Raw genomic sequence first — 18,758 nt, 5'->3', positions numbered from 1 at the left:
TGACAACTTTAAGGATCTTTTCCTTGGTCTGAATTGATCCTGTGTGTATTTTAATGTGAAAATTTGATGTCCTGTTTTGGTCTGGTCTATTGGGAATTCTAAAAACTTCTTGTATCTGAATAGGCCTATCTTTTTGCATGTTTTGGAAGTTCTCTGCTAGGGTCCTGTAAAACAAATTTTCTAGACCATTGACTTCTGGCTCTAGGTATTCCTCTACACCGATTATCCTCAGATTAGGCCTTCTAATGGTGTCTATCAAGGGTTGAATGTTGAATAGATCTATCATATTTCGTGGATTTGTCTTGGATGGTTGTATAGTCTTTCTCGATAATATCTAGGCTGTCTTCTATCCTCAGGATTCGGTCTTCTTCATGGTCTATCTTACTATCCAGACTTTCTACTTTTTTTTTCTTTTCCTCTAATTGGTTGGCTTTTATGGCTTCAAATTCTTTGTTGGATCTTTGATTTATATCTTGTATGAAATTGTGTACTTCCTTAATTTGGTTTTCAGTGTTTATTCTCAAATCACTTAGTTGATTGGTTATGGTTTCCTTGTACTCCCATTCCTTCTGTTGGGATCCATTCAGCATTCCCTTTGTGGATTCCCTGACTTCTTTCACCTCTCTGTTTATGGATTCCATGGATGTTTCTAGTGATCTTTGTCTATTCTCATCCTGATCTCTCAATTCCTGTATTACTGTTGATTAGCATCCTCACGTTCATGCAATTCCTGTAGTTCTCTTTGACTGATCTCAGCGTGCTCACACAATTCTTCTATTTCTCTTTGAGTGTTCTCAAGCTGCTCATGCAATTCCTTTATCTTTATTGAGTAGCTTCATCACTCTCATGAGCTTCCTGTTTTGATCTTTGGTTTGCCTCCTCTCTCTCCCTATCATGCTCACACAGAGTCCTTTGCAAGTTTTCAATCTTTTTATTTACCATGTTTACCATTAGTGTTTGTAGAGCTTTTTGGGGGCTCTCCTCTGGATTATTCATTATCTATTCTGTCCACTGATTATCATGAGTGGGAATTGAGATACTCGGACTTACCATTTTTCTTGTGTTTTTCCGACTTATTCTGCCCATTTGGGATGAGAGTAACTCCAGTTTTTGCTAGAAAACTATCTTAAGGCAAGCATCAACAAAGTCTGTGGTTGCACAGTCAAAAGTCTGCAGATACAATCTAGTTCAACAGGTATATTTTTCAACATGAAACAACGATGTATTAATAGGCTATGAACCACAAAGAAGAATTTGGCAAACAAGAAGTTATTAGGTTTAAGAAATGTGGGTATAAATAGGAATAGAGGGATGTGGAAAGGTAGAGGGAGAGCTAACTTAGTCCTAATCTCAAAGCACGAAATAGAATGATAGTAGAGACTGGGGAAAAATGTAAGAGAAAAAAAGACAGGGAAAAATAGTAAAACAAAAACGTGAAAAATTAAAAAATAAAAATGCTTAAAATTTTATATAGGCATATAGAGGTAGTACATCTCTTAAGGAATTTAAGTCTAAGAGGTTTTGAATTCAGTAACAAATTTCTGGATTAAGTGTGTATACAATGGGGGATAAGGTCTAATAATCGACTACAGGTATATCTGAGAAGGAGTAGAACAGTGATTAAATCATGTAAAGAAGAACGAAAGAGAAGAAAAAGTGAAAAGAATGAGAAAGAAAGGAAAAAAGGATCAAAAGGTCAGTAGAGCTAAACAAAAATGAAAAAAAGCACACACACACATAAACTCCTAAAATAAATATTATAAGAGGAAGAAAAAAAGTTAATAGAAAACTATCTTTTAAAGTTAAAAGTTAAAAATGTTCAAAAATTTTAATAAAAGTTACCAAAAAAGAGTTCTTTGCTTTTTTGGGGGTGAGATGGGAAGATGCTCTATCTCCCTTGTGTCCATAACCAGTCTCTTGTTGGGGTCTCTGGTCTGCTTGTGGTGTTTGATTTTCCTGTAGCTTGGTTGTTTTCTTAAGTCAGTTTGTTTCAGCAAGCAGAAACATGTTTTGCTTTACCCAGGATTTTGTGATCCTCCTCCCAGGCTAGTTCAATAAGAGGGAGATCTGCTTTGATTATCACAAAAGAAGGTGATGGCTGTTTCTTCTAGTTTGGAGATGCTGTGATGGGGCTAGGTTCTGGGTAGAGTTGAGGCCTTTCAGCAAACAGTAGCTTTACCCTGAGGGGCTAGCTTCTGAGGCAGTCACAGAGTCCAGCCAGGAGCCATTCTCAGGGTTTATTGTTACTGAATTTCAATTGATTGTCTAGGCTGCTGTAGGGAGGGGGCAGCCTCTGGTTTTGTTTACCCAGTGAAGAAAGCCAGTCCTGGGGCTGGTGCAGGCCCAGACTGGGTCAAATTTCCCTGGGTGGAGCTGAGCCTGGCAGGTCAGGTTAGGTTCCTTTGACCTGCTAAATGGCTTTTTGTTTTCATCCAAGGACTGAGTTCGAGCTAGTTGCTCAGCCAGGCCTTTGCCAGTATCAATGATGGAGATCTCTGGTAGTGGGCAGGGAGGGGTGACCTTCCCTTATGTGCTCCCTGAGAAGGAGTGAGGAAGTCAGGCTTCTACTCACACAGGAATCTGATTCCTGGGTCTTCTCTGGTCTGAGATTTGAAGGATGAAGATGTCTGCTCCTTGTCAGTACTTGCTGGTGTTGAGTAGAATCCTCTCTCCTGCTGCATCTGGCACCTTTGTCCTAGACTCTTTGTGTTGCAGATATGGCAGCTATGGCTGCCACCACCCCTGCCACAGCCGCAACCATGACTGCTGGCAAGTGCTCAGATTTGTCTCCTAGCCTGGATTTCCCCTCTCTGGCCTAACTCTCTGTACTGTGATAGCACACTTGGTGTGATTCTCTGGCTTAGGACTGTTCATTGGAGTACTGAAATTGCTTTCTATGTGAGAGTTTGTTTAGCTTCTAGCTTCTCCTCCACTATCTTCCCGGAACCCTAAGTTTAAATTTTAAATGATAAATTCTTTTAAAATCGTTTCACTCGGGCACAGGTATGGATAGATAAGTGATGTGGGCAGAATCAGAATTATTCAGAAGGTTGTAAGTGGATGCTTACCTAGTTTTCTCTCGGCTGAATCACAGAATATAGACTGTCCTAATTGGAAAAAGTTAGCCTTCCGAGGTTTTCTCCATATAAACACTCCATCAACATTTAATTAGAGGATTATTCAAGATTAGCTATATGTTGATTGATAATTACTGATCATGACAGAAAGTTGAGGGAAAAAATCTACACTTCAGTGAGGTTCTGATTTGTACTTCACAAACTGTTATGAAAGTTCTACATGAGAAATCTAGCAGCTGCATTTCTAAAAAGTCCTTGGGTTGTTACACTTTCTGATATTTTCTCAATTCAAGTACTTCTCCTTGGAGTTCCATACTATTCAATGATGCTGTATTAGCTCCTTGTTACAATTTGCAGACTGGTCTTTTTGACGAAATTTGTGCTTTTCAAAATTGCTCTCCAAATTCCATCCACAAACTGCATACTAAATTTATCTGAAAAAATTTGTATGTGTTGATAGTGCATATACTTTTAGATTTCATTGCAAATATAGAATGTAGTAAAAATTCTCATAACAATTATACTGCACTAGCTTGTGGTCAGATTCTAATGCAAATAATATACTGTGTTCATGTAAAGATTTTGAGTATCCAAAGTAATAAGCCTGTGGTCCTAAAACCAATACCTTACTTATATTTAGTGACAAACACAACTTCAAATAAGTACAGAATTTTTCTTTGTATCTTTTTAATATATATTTTATTATAAATACTGTACAGAGTGGTTACAGTTACATAAGTAAGGTAATGAGTACATTTCTTATTGAGCATTGTTACCCCCCCTTTGTTTTTCCCCTACCATCCCTTCCCTTCACACCTCCCCACCTCCCTTCTTCACCCATCCTCTGATAGAGTGTTTTGTATATCTCATTGTTACAATGGGTTAACCAGTATCCTTTCCTTATATCTTAAATGAACAAATGCTGGCTTGATTTATGCTGATTGTACTTGTGTAGACACACCAAAAATCATAGGCCAAGTCCAAGTGCACATAAATGAAATGCCATCATTTTTTTTTATCAGTTGGTATAATTGTGTTCTACACATTTATTGACAGGTTACAAATAATTTTCAAACTTTAAAACATTAAAAGTACTTTCTTTTTTTCTTATTTTCTTGGCCAGGAAATCAGCAAGACCTCAGTCAGCATTTCTCATATAGGAATTATCACATGGGTTAGTTAAATGTATATGTAGAGTCCAGTTTCCTGAGGACTATCTCATCTTCCTAGGAATTCATGCTGGCTGTTGGAAAAAGAGTAAGGATGCCATTTAAAGCCTTATAACTTTACTCTTTACCAGGGCATTGTCCTGCTACTTTGGTTGTTGAGCGTGTCTACAAGAGTTTGCATTCCATGAGGAGCAGGGAGACACCATATGACTTATACTTACTGAGATTTCCAAGTGACTTGCTATCACTTGTACTGCATTTTGTAAGTCAAATCTCTCTAAAACTACCAGTTTTAAGAGATAAGAGGAGTGGTAAAATAACTCTAAGAGACAAATACATCTTCAACATATATTGTTCCAAGTATTCCATTTAAGGCATATTCAACAACTGGTGAAACTTGTGTTGGCTGTAATTATGTGTCTTTGTCTATGTGTGCATGTATACATGTATATATGTATTTATGTGAATAGTAACATACATGTGTATATTATGGCTTATATCATCATTTATTCCTTGCTAACAAATAAAGTAAGGAATCCCTAAAGATTTAACAGAAACTGTGTAGTTAAAGTCTTAACTCTTCACTCTGCTTCTTTACACAAAGTCTTTGCAAATTCTCATTAATAAAGTTTCCATAAACTCTGAAATGTACATACTTAGCATTTAATGTCTGCTACCATAAATCTTAAATACTTTATAGAAAAGTTTTATACCTGCCTAACAGTCCTATTTTTGGCATATATAAGTAAAATCCCAAAATTAACCATATTTAAAACATTAAAACTTTAAAAAACCTTAACACTTCCTGCAATGTTCATTTTGACAGGTGCCTTTTATAGAATAATTGAATTCATCCTCTTACACATCTCTTGAACTACAAATATCTGGAATTATTTTGTTTTTGACATGTCTATCTTGATTTTATTCTTAAAGGTGTGCTTATGTAAGACAGACATGATTCTAAAATTTCACAACAATTCTTTTGAACATAATTTTTATTGAAATGTCTAGTTTAATAAAATCAATAAAAATTATACTTTATATATAAAAATGTTCTGTGTTAAATTTAGCATCACATACTCTAACATTGGAACGATACAGAGAAGATTAGCATGCCCCCTGCGCAAGGATGACATGCAAATTTGTGGAGCGTTCCATAATTTTACAACAACAGATGCTGAAAGGTATGTGGCCACAAGGGAACCGTACTGCACTCTTAGTGGGAGTGTAAACTTGTTCAACTACGTTGGAAAGCAGTACGGAGGTTCCTCAAAAGATTCCACATAAAAGTCCCCTATGATATAGTAATCCCACTTTTGGGGATTTACCCAAATGATCATAAACAAGATCATATTAAAACTACCAGCACAACTATGGTTATTGCAACATTATTTACGATAGCTAAGATATGGAACCAACCCAGATGCCGCCATTAGATGAATGGATCAAGAAAATGTGGTATATATACACAATGGAATTCTATGCCTCCATCAGAAAGAATGACATCGCCCAATTTGTTAGGAAATGGAAAGACTTGGAAAAAAATTTATTGAGTGATGTAAGCCAAGTCCAAAGAAACATAGGTCCCATGATTTCCCTTATTTTCAATAATGAATGTATGTCTGGGATAAGCAGAAAAGTTCAAAAGATATGTGCATATAATCAGATAAGATGATATTAAAGAAATTGAACCCCAAGATAGGGACAGAAGTGTTTTTCTGTTTCTTGCTATTGCTTCTAACGTACTTATAAGGTGCAATGTCATTTTTTTGTTTCTTTGTATGTTTCTCCCCATGCTATAACCCCTGTTTTCTCTGTATTTGAAGTTGGTGCACTTACATCTTGTATGTATGCTTCTCTAATTTGGGGAGGGGAAGGGAAAAATGCTCAAATAGGGATACAGGTTGACCCATTGTAACAATGAGATGCACAAGACACTATGTTGAAAAATGACCTTTACAATTTAGGCGGAGGCAGGAAAGGGGAGGGGAGTGTACTTGTGTGGGTGGGAGGGAGGGATGGTAGGGGAAATATAAAGGAGGAGGTAACATTGCTTGTTAGGAAATGTACTAGTTTCCTTATTCATGTAAATGGGATCCTCTGCACAGTATTATTCCAATAAAAAACATATAAACATTTTTGAGATGGAAGAGTTTATTTCCTCTATTTTACTCATATAATATCGTTAACAAAGAAATTAATGCAGAACACTGATAGGAAGGCAATTTGAATAAATGTGTGTGTTTGAGAGTGCAGCAGCTCGAAAGCAAACACGCACGTGCATGCGAACATGCCATGCATGTATATTGGCGTGCTCAGTTTAAAATCAAGACTTCAAGGTCTTGCTAGGCCTTTCCTATCTAGATTGGTGAGCTACTATATAAGCTACATCTCAATTCCTGGCTCTTTGCTAGTTCATTAAACATTTTGAAAAATCATTTCATGAAGTTTTTTTTTTTTGGCCCTGATTGGCTCCCAAGTGTTATCCACATATCTCAGTCTCCTGAGCAAACATTCAGAGTAGATAGGTCTGACCAGCCAGCACAAGTCTTTTAGAATAATTTTAAAAATAAAGGAAAATTTACTTCATGGGGCCTGTTTTATCATCTCCTAATTTGAAAGCCTTTTGGAGTAAGTATATGTCAATTTAATTTATTTGGGGACTGTTAAAAAATAGTAAGTGATGATATTTAAAAGTATAAGTACTTTTTTAAAAAGAAACTGGAACTGTGAAAAAGAAGAAATTTGGCTGTCTTTGGACCTCAATTTGTAAGCACAGCTCTGTGCATGATAACCCAATGTCCCAAACACAGTCTGTGTTGAAGAGAAAATGTGACAGTAAACAATCACCATGGGCAATATTTGCTATGCTATTATTTCTTGAACAATATGAATATTGAATTGAGAGTGTAAGAGAATGGAGAGATTTACCCACCTTTTTTGTATTGCTGAAAGATTTTGGAAACTTTGACTCATTTCCTTCCTCACTGTGTGTGTCTTTGGGCCATGCACTTACTGTCTTTAACTACAATTTTTCCCAACAATACAATGGTAATAACATTAGCATTATAACAGATGTTATCTTAAGAATTAAGAGAATAAAAGTTGTGAAACACTTAACATAAACCTATGAATGAGCTTTGAGTTTAGCCAGCATTCTTTTTAAAATAATAAATAGAATGTGATAAGTAGTACAGAAACCATTACATGTATTATGAGCAACCAGAAGTAATATCTATCTACCATGCTCTGCTTCCAAGGAAGCCAAGTGGATAACTTCTCATGCTGTACATCAAACTGGTTATTTTTTGTCGTGATAGTGTAAAAATATCAGGGACAGAACGATGAAGGAATGTTGTAGCCCGAGGTGAAATCCATATGAAAATGTGCAAAATAGATAAAAGATAAAAGTATCTGAGCAGTATATTGTGTTTTACATCATTTAAGTTACATCACAAAGATAAGGAAGACCTGGAAGAATAAATTGTCTTTTTGATATTCTGTCATAGGTCCTTAGAAGGTTGAACACTTTCCTCATTCTTGTAGAGGTATCATCAGTTGAAGGGGAATATATTTTTTGTTTGCTTCCTTCCATTTAGTCTTCAGTTTGAAATCTGTAGTACATGAGGCCGAAAGAAACCAAGTTAAATTAGTCATGCAGGCTTTGGAAAGAACAATCAAAATAAAATAAATAAAGTATATATAGCCTTGTAAAAGTTCTAACTAAATTGAATTATGTAGTCTCAACCGTTAACAGAAAATGATTTAAACAATATCATGCTATTAAAAAGTTTTAAATGTTAGGAGATGCTTAAATTTTTCCTTTCAACTACATTGAGTTAATTATTGATTTTCTATAGAGAGATTAAAGATGAAATTAACAAGAAACTTGATTAAAAATGGACAAAAGTTCTGAATAGACATGTTTTCCAAAAAGCCCTGAAAATCGCCGGTGGATTTACAAATTTGTATTTAATATAACTTCTATGCTAGCTTAATGCTTTGTGAGCAGAAGTCATTAGAGAAATGCAATTCAAAATTACTATGTTACTACTTCTTAACTATTATAACTCATCAAAAATATCCAAGGAACCAGGTGTGGTGGTAAATGTTCGTAATTCCAAGTGATTGGAGGTTGGAGTCTAAGGCCAGTCTTGGGTACTGCACACAGTAAAAACCTGCCCTTTAAAAACCTCAAAAGGTAATAATGTTGGCTGGCGATACTGTGGAGAAAGGGAAATTCTCTACACTCTTGGTCAAAATACAGGTTAGTGTTCTCGTTGTAGAAAGTAGTATGCAGTTTTCTAAAGAAATCCAAAGTTGAAATATCATCTGACCCACCAATCGTGTGATTATTTCTCTCTGCGTAACTCATAAATATATCTGTAGTTCATTGTTATTCACATTATTCGCAACAACAGCCAAGATATAATTAGACGTCCAGTGTTCAACTACAAACTAATAAAGCAACTGTGGTTCATGCACAAATATTATTTTCTGTTGATTCCAAAGTAATTTTTTTAATATTTTCCTGTTTCCATGTGATTAACCTCCAAATTAGAAATCCAGATATATGATTTAATTTAACCAAAACTATTTATTGAGTATAAGGACCTTGTACTCTCTACATTCTTCACACTAAGATCACAAAATATGATGAGTCTGAAATAGTCTCTTTTTGACCTATGTTAATATTCTTTACAATGTGAGTGAAATGTTTAAAAAGCATTATTTGTTTTAGCTTAATTGCTCTGAAGAGACCATAAATGATATTATCAAAGCTTAAAAATGATTTGATTTAGAATTCAGGAAATGGTTTTGACCACTCTGGTAACTGGAGCCTTCACTACAACCTCATGAGACAATTTATACTGATGAAGCAAAAATCTGAGGTTAGACATTTATGAATAAAAAAATCATGTCATTCTGAATATGTAGAGCTACATATAAAACATAGAAAATTTAGCTTTTAAATATCTGAATATGCTTGTACATTTAATTGCAGGGTAAGTACTAGTTCTGAAAGGAGAAAAAATTGCACTTATTTTGAAATGTAAACCTAAGTATTTATTTGAATAAAAGACAATGTTTAAAATATCACTCATTCAAGAAACAAGATGTATAGTTAGTTGTTTTTCATGCCAATTATGTTCTCTAAACTTACTACAAATACTAGATTAGTAAACCTAATTCATTGCTTTGTAGGGAAATAGCAATTCAGTTTCCTAAAACTTATGACAATAACTTTTTCTCAAATAATTGCTAAGTAACTGTTTTATATGTTTTTGTCATGGAATCTTATTCGATAAATTTTTATTCATTAAGTTAAATAATTGGCCAACAATATAAATTATGCATGGACAAAGTTTATCTAACATGAGTTTTTTTTTTTCAGAAGACAGATCATGGCTCTCTTAAATAACACTAGAAGGCAGTGTGTTCGTTATTAAGTTTTAGTTATTTTGATAATGGATATTAATTGTCAGAAGAAACAATTCCAAAATATATTTAACATATTCGATTATATTCCCTCTATTTCCGTCCATTACTCATTCCTCCAAAGATCTTCTGTTTTTCACATAAAATTACATCTTTATATATGGGCATATAAACTAATTTGGAAGATTTAAGCTAAACTGCAAGTTAATTCAAGATATACATTGAATTAATAGGATGAATAAAAACGAATATTTTTTGTTAACTTTTGAATTGAGCTATCATTATTATTATGGTTAGGGTTAGGTTCCCAGACAGAATTAGAATTAGGATTAGAGAAATAGAAAATTTAGGTTCATCACAGGATGACCCATTGCCACAATAATACTCACGACACTATGTTGAAAATGAAGTTTACACTGTGGAGAGGGAGGAATAAGGGAAGTGGAGAGGGATGGGATAGTGGGAGAACAAGAAAGAAGTGGATAACAATGCTCAACAAGAAACGTACTCCTTACCTTACACATGTAACTAATCCTTCTTTAAAGCATCTTTTCAACAAAACAAATTTTTCCAAAAATAATGAAAAATAAAACCTGACAGGAAATAGAAAAACACTTAAAAATTTATGTTCAAAATGCAAGTAAAATTTAGACCTACACACTGAGCAAGAGTTAGGATAAATATGAAAAAAGTCGCTTGTTATTAACATGATGGTTCGGTTATATGTATGCTTAGGATTAGGCAAGGTGTGCCAGTTAGAGCAGGGTTAGGATTAGAAAAACATGTAAGACATTGTATAAAACTGCCACATATTTTAAGAAGAATGAATAGCAAGAATGAATGAAAACCAGTCTGTGTTACTTTAAACATTCAGAAATAATTTGGTTTAAAGTGTGAGATACTTTTTTGTTCCGGTTAGGGTTAGGGGAGGATAAGCTTTAAGGTAAATTTTAGTTTTCCAATAAGAAGTAGAAGCCAAAAAAAATGTGCGATTGAATAGACTCTAGACAATTTTCCTTACATTAACCATTTGGTGTTAAATCAGAATGTGATTTGGATTAGGTTTCTGGTTAACCGGGTTAGAGGATAGAGTAAAGAAATGGGTTAAATTAGTGGCTTGCGCCTATTATCCTAGCTACTCAGAAAGCTGTTTTCTGAGGATCGCAGTTCAAAGGTAGCCCAGGCAGGAAAGTCCATGAGACTTTTATCTCAAATTAACCACCATAAAACACAAAAGCGGTGCTGTGGCTCAATTGGTTAAACATACACCTTGAGCTAAAGAACTCAGGGATCATGCCCTGGCCCAGAGTACAAGCCCCACGACTGACAAAAGAAAAAAAAAAGAAACGTTAAATATTAAGTAAAGCTGAACCTTTTTTTTTAGGTTCTAGGAATTCAGGAAAAGCTGGGATAATGGAAGTACAATGTATTTCATAATATCAGGATTTGAGATCAATGGGTATAATGATTCCTGTTATGGAACAAAATACAGTCAGAGTTAAGAGTGAAAAAGTCTATAGAGTTTACAGAAAACCTGCAATTTATTTCAAGAATTACCAGTGGAATTTCAGTTAGGATTGCACAAAACGAGAATTTTTCATAAATTTAAGAACTGGGATATGATTAGTGTCAAGGTTATGGTTAGGATTCAAGCCATTGTTAGGCTTAGAGTGAAGGAGAAAAAAAATGAGGGTCAAATTGAAGGTAAATTTTAATATAAGCCTGATAAGAATTAGAATGAATGTAAACTAGAGTATTGCTATTAATATTAGAATCTACTTACAATTAGGCTGATTGTTATTCTCAATGTTCCAGTTAAGAAAGATTAAGTTTAGGGTTAGAAAATGACTAAGATATTGGAAAAAATGAAACCTATATTTGGAAGGATGAGTGAAAACTAGTGTACTTGTGTTAGTGTTAGTATTGTCATATAATTTGGATTGAGATTAGGGTCACTATTTTCTTCTGATTATATATACTGTTATGAATAAGAAAGCTTTTAGTATAAAATTGTGTTCACTAACAAGTAGAAGCAAATATGTGAGGCTGAATAGTAACTAGAACATTATCATTATATTTATAATTCAGTGATCATTCTTATAGTGATTAATGAGAGTTTTCCAGCAAGGTTTAGGTTGAGAGTTAGCGTCAAGTAATGGACTAGATGGTAAGTAAATCTGAAACTGTTTTCAGATACAGTGGTTCAGGAAAAGGTAGAATCAATGGAAACTACAGTATTTTTCCTGGTAAGAGAATTTGAGGACAAGTAATATAATGGCTCATGTTAGTGAACAAGATAACTTTAGAGGTAGAGTCAGAAAATTTGTGGGAATTAGGGCAAAATGAAATTCATTTCCATACTGAAAACTGAAGTATTCATTAGAATGATTAAAAACTAGAGTATTTTTCTTAAACATTAGAATTGGATCATTATTAGGGTGAAAGTTAGGTTTTAGTTCCAGCTAGGCTTAGTGGAAGCATTAGGGAAATGGAAAATTTAGGGTCAAACTGAAAGTAAATCTTCGAATAACAAGTAGAGTTAGAATTAGGATGAATGTGAAATAGAAAACTACTAATAATATTAAGATTAGAGTATGATTAGGGTGAGGGTTAACATCAATATTCCAGTTAGGGTTAGGGTTACAATAAAGACAAGATAATGAGTGAAACTACAAACTATTTTTAGAAAGATGAGTTGAATTGAAGTTAGGATGAAGATAAACTAATGTATTTGTGTGGCTTTTAGACTCCAAAGGCCATTAGTTCTAGGTTTAGGTTTACTTTCTTAATTCAGTTTAGGCTTATGGTTAGGGAACATTAAGCTTTAAGGTAAAACTGAGTTTCTACTAACACTTTCAAATAAAGTAGGTGCAAAATTTAACAAAAGCTACAGAGTTTCCCTAATTTTCCTATTCAGGGTTCAATAGTGTTAAATTTAGAGTTAGGTTTCTAGTAAGGTTTAGATATATAGTTAGGGTTTGGAAGTACAGTAGATTTTAAGTAAACCCACAGCTTCTTATTGGATATACAAGAGTTCAGTAAAAGTTAAGATCAATAGAAACTATGGTATTTTTCATGATATGAGGATTTGAGGTTAATGATTCCTAATAGGGAACAAAATAGATTTCAGAGTCCAAGTTAGAGAATCTGTAGGATTTGGAGCTAATTGCAAATCATTTCAAAGACAATGGGTATCTGTAAGGATGTATCTAAACTCGAGTAATTTCCATTAATTTTAGGATTGTGTTACTATTATCATCAAGGTTACTCTTAGGGTTTTGACCAGGATTAGAGTTAAGATTAGGGAAATGGAAGGTTGAGAACTTGAGTGATTTACTTCATTTGTGTATATATATATACCTATATCTATCTATCTATCTATCTATATCTATATATATACATTTATATATATGTATATATATATACATATACATTATTCTAAGGCTTTAACTCAAGGCTTGTGTTCTGTTCCTGAGCTTAATGCTGTAGGCTACAAGCCACGAATCCACTTCCAGCTTTCTTTGGCAGTGTACTGGAGACAAGAATCGCACAGACTTTACTATCCAAGCTGATACTGTACTGAGATCCCCAGATCTCTGCCTTCTGATTAAAGTTAGAATTAAAGGCATGAGCTACCAGTGCCCAGGAAAGTGCTTGACTTTTATTGATTGTTTTTACTTACGTTCAAGATCAAGTCTTGAATTTAATATCTGAGAGCTTTGGTCACAAGGTAGGGAATGCCACTTGAGCCATATCTCCTAAAATGATTATTTTAAATAGCTGGAAATCATTAAATTTTCTTCAGATGATAGGCATCATTACTGTTGTTCTAAAACTCATCCTAACAAAAAAGGATTTATAGACCCTAGAGATGATCTGACCACATTCTCATGCTTTGCTTCTAATTGAATAACATTTTAGGGACATGATTTTTAATCATTATTTTGAGTTATCATTAAATAAAGCAATTAATACGTACAGTATACTTTGATCAATGCCAACCCTTTCAACATTCTCATCCATCCCTCCTCTATGAATATCTTCCTTCACTCTTCTTAATTTACTGGATTCCTTTCTGCACTTCCACCAATTCCTCTTGTTCATTCTACCTTTTCGCCCTTCACCTCTCTTTTGACTACCCACTTCCATATTATCCATCAACTCTACTCCTAGGTATTTACCTGAAAGTTTACAAACCAGGATATAGTTAAAGTTTCAGCACAACCATGCTCACGGAATCAGCCCAGATACCCCTCAAGAGAAATGAATGAAGAAAATGTAATACACCCCCCCCCACACACACACACTGGAAATTCTACTTACCCATCAGAAAGAATATTGTACCATTTGTATCTCTCATCTCTCATTTCTCTCATTTCTTCTGCCTGATATCCCATTGTCGCCTTACTGTCCCTGTACTGCAGTAACTGATGAATGCAAACTGACGTAAAGATTTTCAGGGTTATTGGCTAGCCATAGATTCCTGAATATGAGTTCTTTGCTCCCTCTCTTTGTCTATTCATGCCTTTGAGTAGTGATTGTGCAGATTCATTTGTACAATTTGCTACACAGAAAAGAGATGAACTACTTGTACATATATTTACATACATGTATATATATACATAAATGGATATATGCATTTTATGTTTTCAAGAATTATGGAGCTAACAAAAATCACATGCATTTTCCTTCCTTTTCAATTCTTTCAAGCCTAAATAACTTTGTCTCTTTTGAATACCTAATTTTAAAGAGAATGTCACCATCTCTGATCTGTCAGTGGCCTTGAAATTAGATGTTCAAATAGGACAAACTTATTTAGGCTTTTTGGTGGAAGACAGGAGTATTACTAGGGTTCTATCCAGGAGTTCTCTGCTTGCTAGACAGGACTTTGGTTGTATAGCACCCAGCAGCTCAACCACTGTTGCCATACTTCTAGTCCATATTATTTGCTTGAGGTCTTGAACTTTTTGCACAGGTGTGATCTTAGATTGACTGAGACTTTGTTACCTATGCCTCCCAATAATTAGCTAGGATTTCAGATGTGAATCACGATGGCCAGCTCATTTGTTGAGATGGGAGATGGCTGTCTTGGCAGTTATTTCTGTGGCCTGGCCTCAGCCCATGTTCCTTGTCATTTCTTCTTCCTATTCAGCTGGGATTACAGAAGTGGATTACTATACTTGGTGTACATGACACTTTCTTTTTTTAAAGATGTTTTTATTGTAAAAATACTGTATAGAGGGGTTATAGTTACTTAAGCAACGTAATGAGCGCATTTTCTATCAAGCAGGGTTACCTCCTCCTATTTGTCTCCTACCCCCCTTCCTTCCCACCTCCACAACTTCACTCTGCCTCTCCCCTCTTCCCCGCTTCCCTGCCTAAATTGTAAACTTCTTTTCTCAACATAGTCTCCTATGCATGTCATTGTTGCAATGGGTTGGTCTGTTTGCCTATTTAAACATTTTTTTTCCTTCTCCTCCCCAAGCTAGAGAAATGTGTATACAAGATGCAGGGCACGGACATCAAATACAGTGAAAACAGGGGTTATACCATGGGGGAGGAACATACAAAGAAACCAAAAATCACATGGTTGATTATAAACCCCTATCTTGGAGTTCATTTCGCTTCACATCATCTTATCTGGTCATATATACATAGCTTTTGAACTTTTATCCTTGTCTCAGATATATACTAGTTATTGCAAATAAGGAAACCATAGGACATATGTTTCTTTGGGTCTGGCTTACTTCACGCAATATAATTTTTTCCAAGACTCCACTTAGAGCTCCTATGACCCAGCAATCCCACTTTGGGGCATTTACCAAATGATCACAATCAAAACCATACTAAGCTACCAGCACAACTATGTTTATTGCAGCATTATTTACCATAGCTAAGATATGGAACCGACCCAGGGGCCCCTCAGTAGATGAACTGATCAAGAAAATGTGGTATATATACACAATGGAATCCTATACCTCATCAGAAAGAATGACATAGCTCCATTTGTTATGAAATGGAAAGACTTGGAAAAATTATATTAAGTGAAATAAGCCAGGCCCAAAGAAACATACGTCCAATGGTTTCCCTTATTTGCAATAACTAGTATATGTCTGAGACAAGTAGAAAAGGTCAGATAAGTTGATATGATGCGAAATGAACCCCAAGATAAGGCTTCAAAAGTTTTTTTTTTCTTTCTTTTGTTTGTTTCTAACATATTTATAAGATGTTTTTTTTTTTGTTGCTTTGTATCGCCCTCCCCCACGGTATAACCGAAGTTTTCACTGTATTTGATGTTGGTATAATTTGTGGAGGGGAAGGGAAAACCAAATTGTTTAAATAGGGATATAGGTGGACCCATTGCAATAATGAGATGTTCAAGACATTATGTCCAAAAACGAACTTTACTACTTTGGCTTGGGGTGGGGGGACGCGAGGTGGGGGCAGATGGAAAGGGATGGGAAGGGGAAACAAAGGAGAAGGCAACAATTCTTGATAAGAAATGTGCGCTTTACATTGCCCATGTAATTGCAAACCTTCTGTACGGTATTTTCCCAATAAAAAAAGAAAAAATGTGATATATATATGCGTGTGTGTGTATATATATAATGGAATTCTATGCTTCTATCAGAAAAATTACATTGCCCCATTTGTAAGGAACTGGAAAGATGTGAAAAAAATTATACTAAATGAAATATACCAGGACTAAATAAACATAGGTCCCATAGTTTCCTTTACTTGTAGTAACTAGTACATGGTACCATATGACCATATAATATGATGTTAATTGAAATGAACTCCAAGATAGGGACACAACTGATTTTTTATTCCATGAGATTCTTATCTCTATATAATACCCAAAATAAAGTTGGAAGGGGAGCTGCTGTTCATGTATAGAGCACCACACATTAGGGAAACAGCTGAAGTGAGAATGTAAGATCCTGAGTTTAAATGACAATATCAGCCCTCAAAATAGTTGATTTCTTTTCCTTGAGGTTTTTATTAAATTGCTCAGAAAATAATCAACATTGAATTTATGTTTAACATTACTATTAAAATCTAGTTATATTTATTGATGTTATTCTTTGTTTTCCTAAATTTTACTTACACATTAATATCCAGTAATGGAAAGAAGTGATTATTATTTCACAAGTTTTTATGGCAGTTGGATATGTGGATGATAGATGCATACAAGGAATTTGGACTGAAAATAGGTATGTACAAGCTCTACACATAAAGAAATGACAGTTGAAGGAGCTATGGGCATGTATGAAATAAACTAAAGAAATAGCAAGGAAAGATAAGGTATGATTCTGGAAAACACACAATTTTGAAAGAAAAAAAACAAGTAAAATATGTAGCTTTTAGTAAGAACTTTGTAACACACAGACACATTTTATTCCTTATTTCCACTGTAAGGCATTTCAGTAAAGTTTATTTTACAAAGTTAAACATGATTGACAATTATACTACCTTCCTTCTGTCTCAGGTAAGCAATTATTCTAGCCAGTTGCCAGGGGTTCATGCTTATATCCTAGCTACTCAGAGGGCTGAGATCCCTAGATCCTAGTTCAAACCCAAATTGAAGAGGAAAGTTGGTGAGACTTTTCTGTTCAATTAACCACGAGATATCTGGAAGCTTCACTGTGGCTCAAAGTGCAAGCACTAGCTTTGAGTAATAAATTTCAGAGACAGAACCTAGGCCCAGAGATTTAGCTATCTGAAATTATTCTTAAAATTTTTGTTCTCAGGATTCCCTTAACTTGTCTAGAAGAATGTTTTAAACTTAGGGATTTTTTATTTCATGTTATCTGGTTTGTATTGCTTTGAATTACACATTGCCTCTACACCCAGAGATCAGCTGGAAAGCAGATGGCCAAATCCTGGCTGTTGGCAATGAAGATGCATAGGTGTTTCTTTGAACAAAGAAACAAACTTATGAAGTGGTAGCCTTTATATATAACACCTTAATAGTAACAATAAAATTAATGTAATTACTGATCTTATTTTTTGTCAGTTCTGGGGTTTGAACTCTGTGTCTGGGCATTGTCCCTCAGCTCTTCAGCTCAAGGCTAGCATTCTACCACTTGAGCAACAGTGCCACTTCACATTTTCTGAACTTTTAGTTGGAGATAAGGGTCTCACAGACTTTCCTCCCTGGACTGGCTTTGAACAGAGACCCTCAGTTCTCAGACTCTTTACTAGCTAGGATTACAGGTGTGAGCCACTGGCCCCCGGCAGTAAAATTATTTTGAAAAAGAAAAAAACCCATGATTGTATCCTTAAAAAATTACAATCTAGAAAGTGCATCTGTAATGTTAGTTGTGTCAAGTCCCCATAGGCAGCAATCATTTTTAGATCTCACTATGTACTGTCTAATGCCAGATTATATTTCATTAATTTATTTTACTTATTCCTAACAAAGTTTATTATGAATGGCGACAGCACAATTTTCTAGTGAGCATCAACAATTCTTCAACATATTTATTTCAATGAACAGCATTTTGCTTTTGGTTGTTGTTGCTGTTGTTTAATTTTGCCAGCGCTGGGGCTTGAAATCAGGGCATGGGCCCTCTCCCTGAGCTTCTTTGATCCAGACTAGCACTCTACCAATTGAGCCACAGTACCAATTCCAATTTTTCTGCTTATGTCATACTGAGGAATCAAATCAAGTGCTTCATGCATGCGAGGCCAGCACTCTACCACTAACCACATTCCCAGGTATTGGGACTTTTGTTGTTTTTGTTGTTTTTGTTTTAAGATGGCATTTTACTATGCGTCCTTCTGTTGGCCTAAAACATAGACTGGTCTCAAGCTAACTTCTAAATCATCCTCTCAAGTTCAGAGATTACAAACACTGACCATCATATTCAGCCTAGTATTCTTTGTGAGAGAATACTCTTTCAGATATAGAAAGAGTTATTCTGTCTTCCTTGGACCCTATGATTTTTGCATTCAGCACTTTTAATTACATTCTTGTCCTGGTGTGTTTCCATTTCTAGATCAATAGAAATATTTCAGGTTCTGGACTTGAAGCTGATCCCTGCCATCCAACAACATCATATTCTTGTGA

General features: G+C 34.9%; 1 non-coding gene across 1 annotated transcript; it reads left to right on the top strand.

Annotated features, from left to right (window-relative positions):
- Positions 1-5,303: 5,303 nt before the first annotated feature.
- On the top strand, positions 5,304-5,410 carry LOC122098106. The gene has a single exon (XR_006145665.1). It is a non-coding gene; the product is annotated as a U6 spliceosomal RNA (small nuclear RNA).
- The last annotated feature ends 13,348 nt before the right edge of the window (positions 5,411-18,758 follow it).

This window comes from Dipodomys spectabilis, unplaced genomic scaffold, assembly GCF_019054845.1.
Source record: "Dipodomys spectabilis isolate Male_0828 unplaced genomic scaffold, ASM1905484v1 ptg000458l, whole genome shotgun sequence".
Classification (NCBI taxonomy): Eukaryota; Metazoa; Chordata; class Mammalia; order Rodentia; family Heteromyidae; genus Dipodomys; species Dipodomys spectabilis.
The sequence above is the reverse complement of the archived record's forward strand: the minus strand, read 5'-3'. Positions and strand labels throughout refer to the sequence as shown.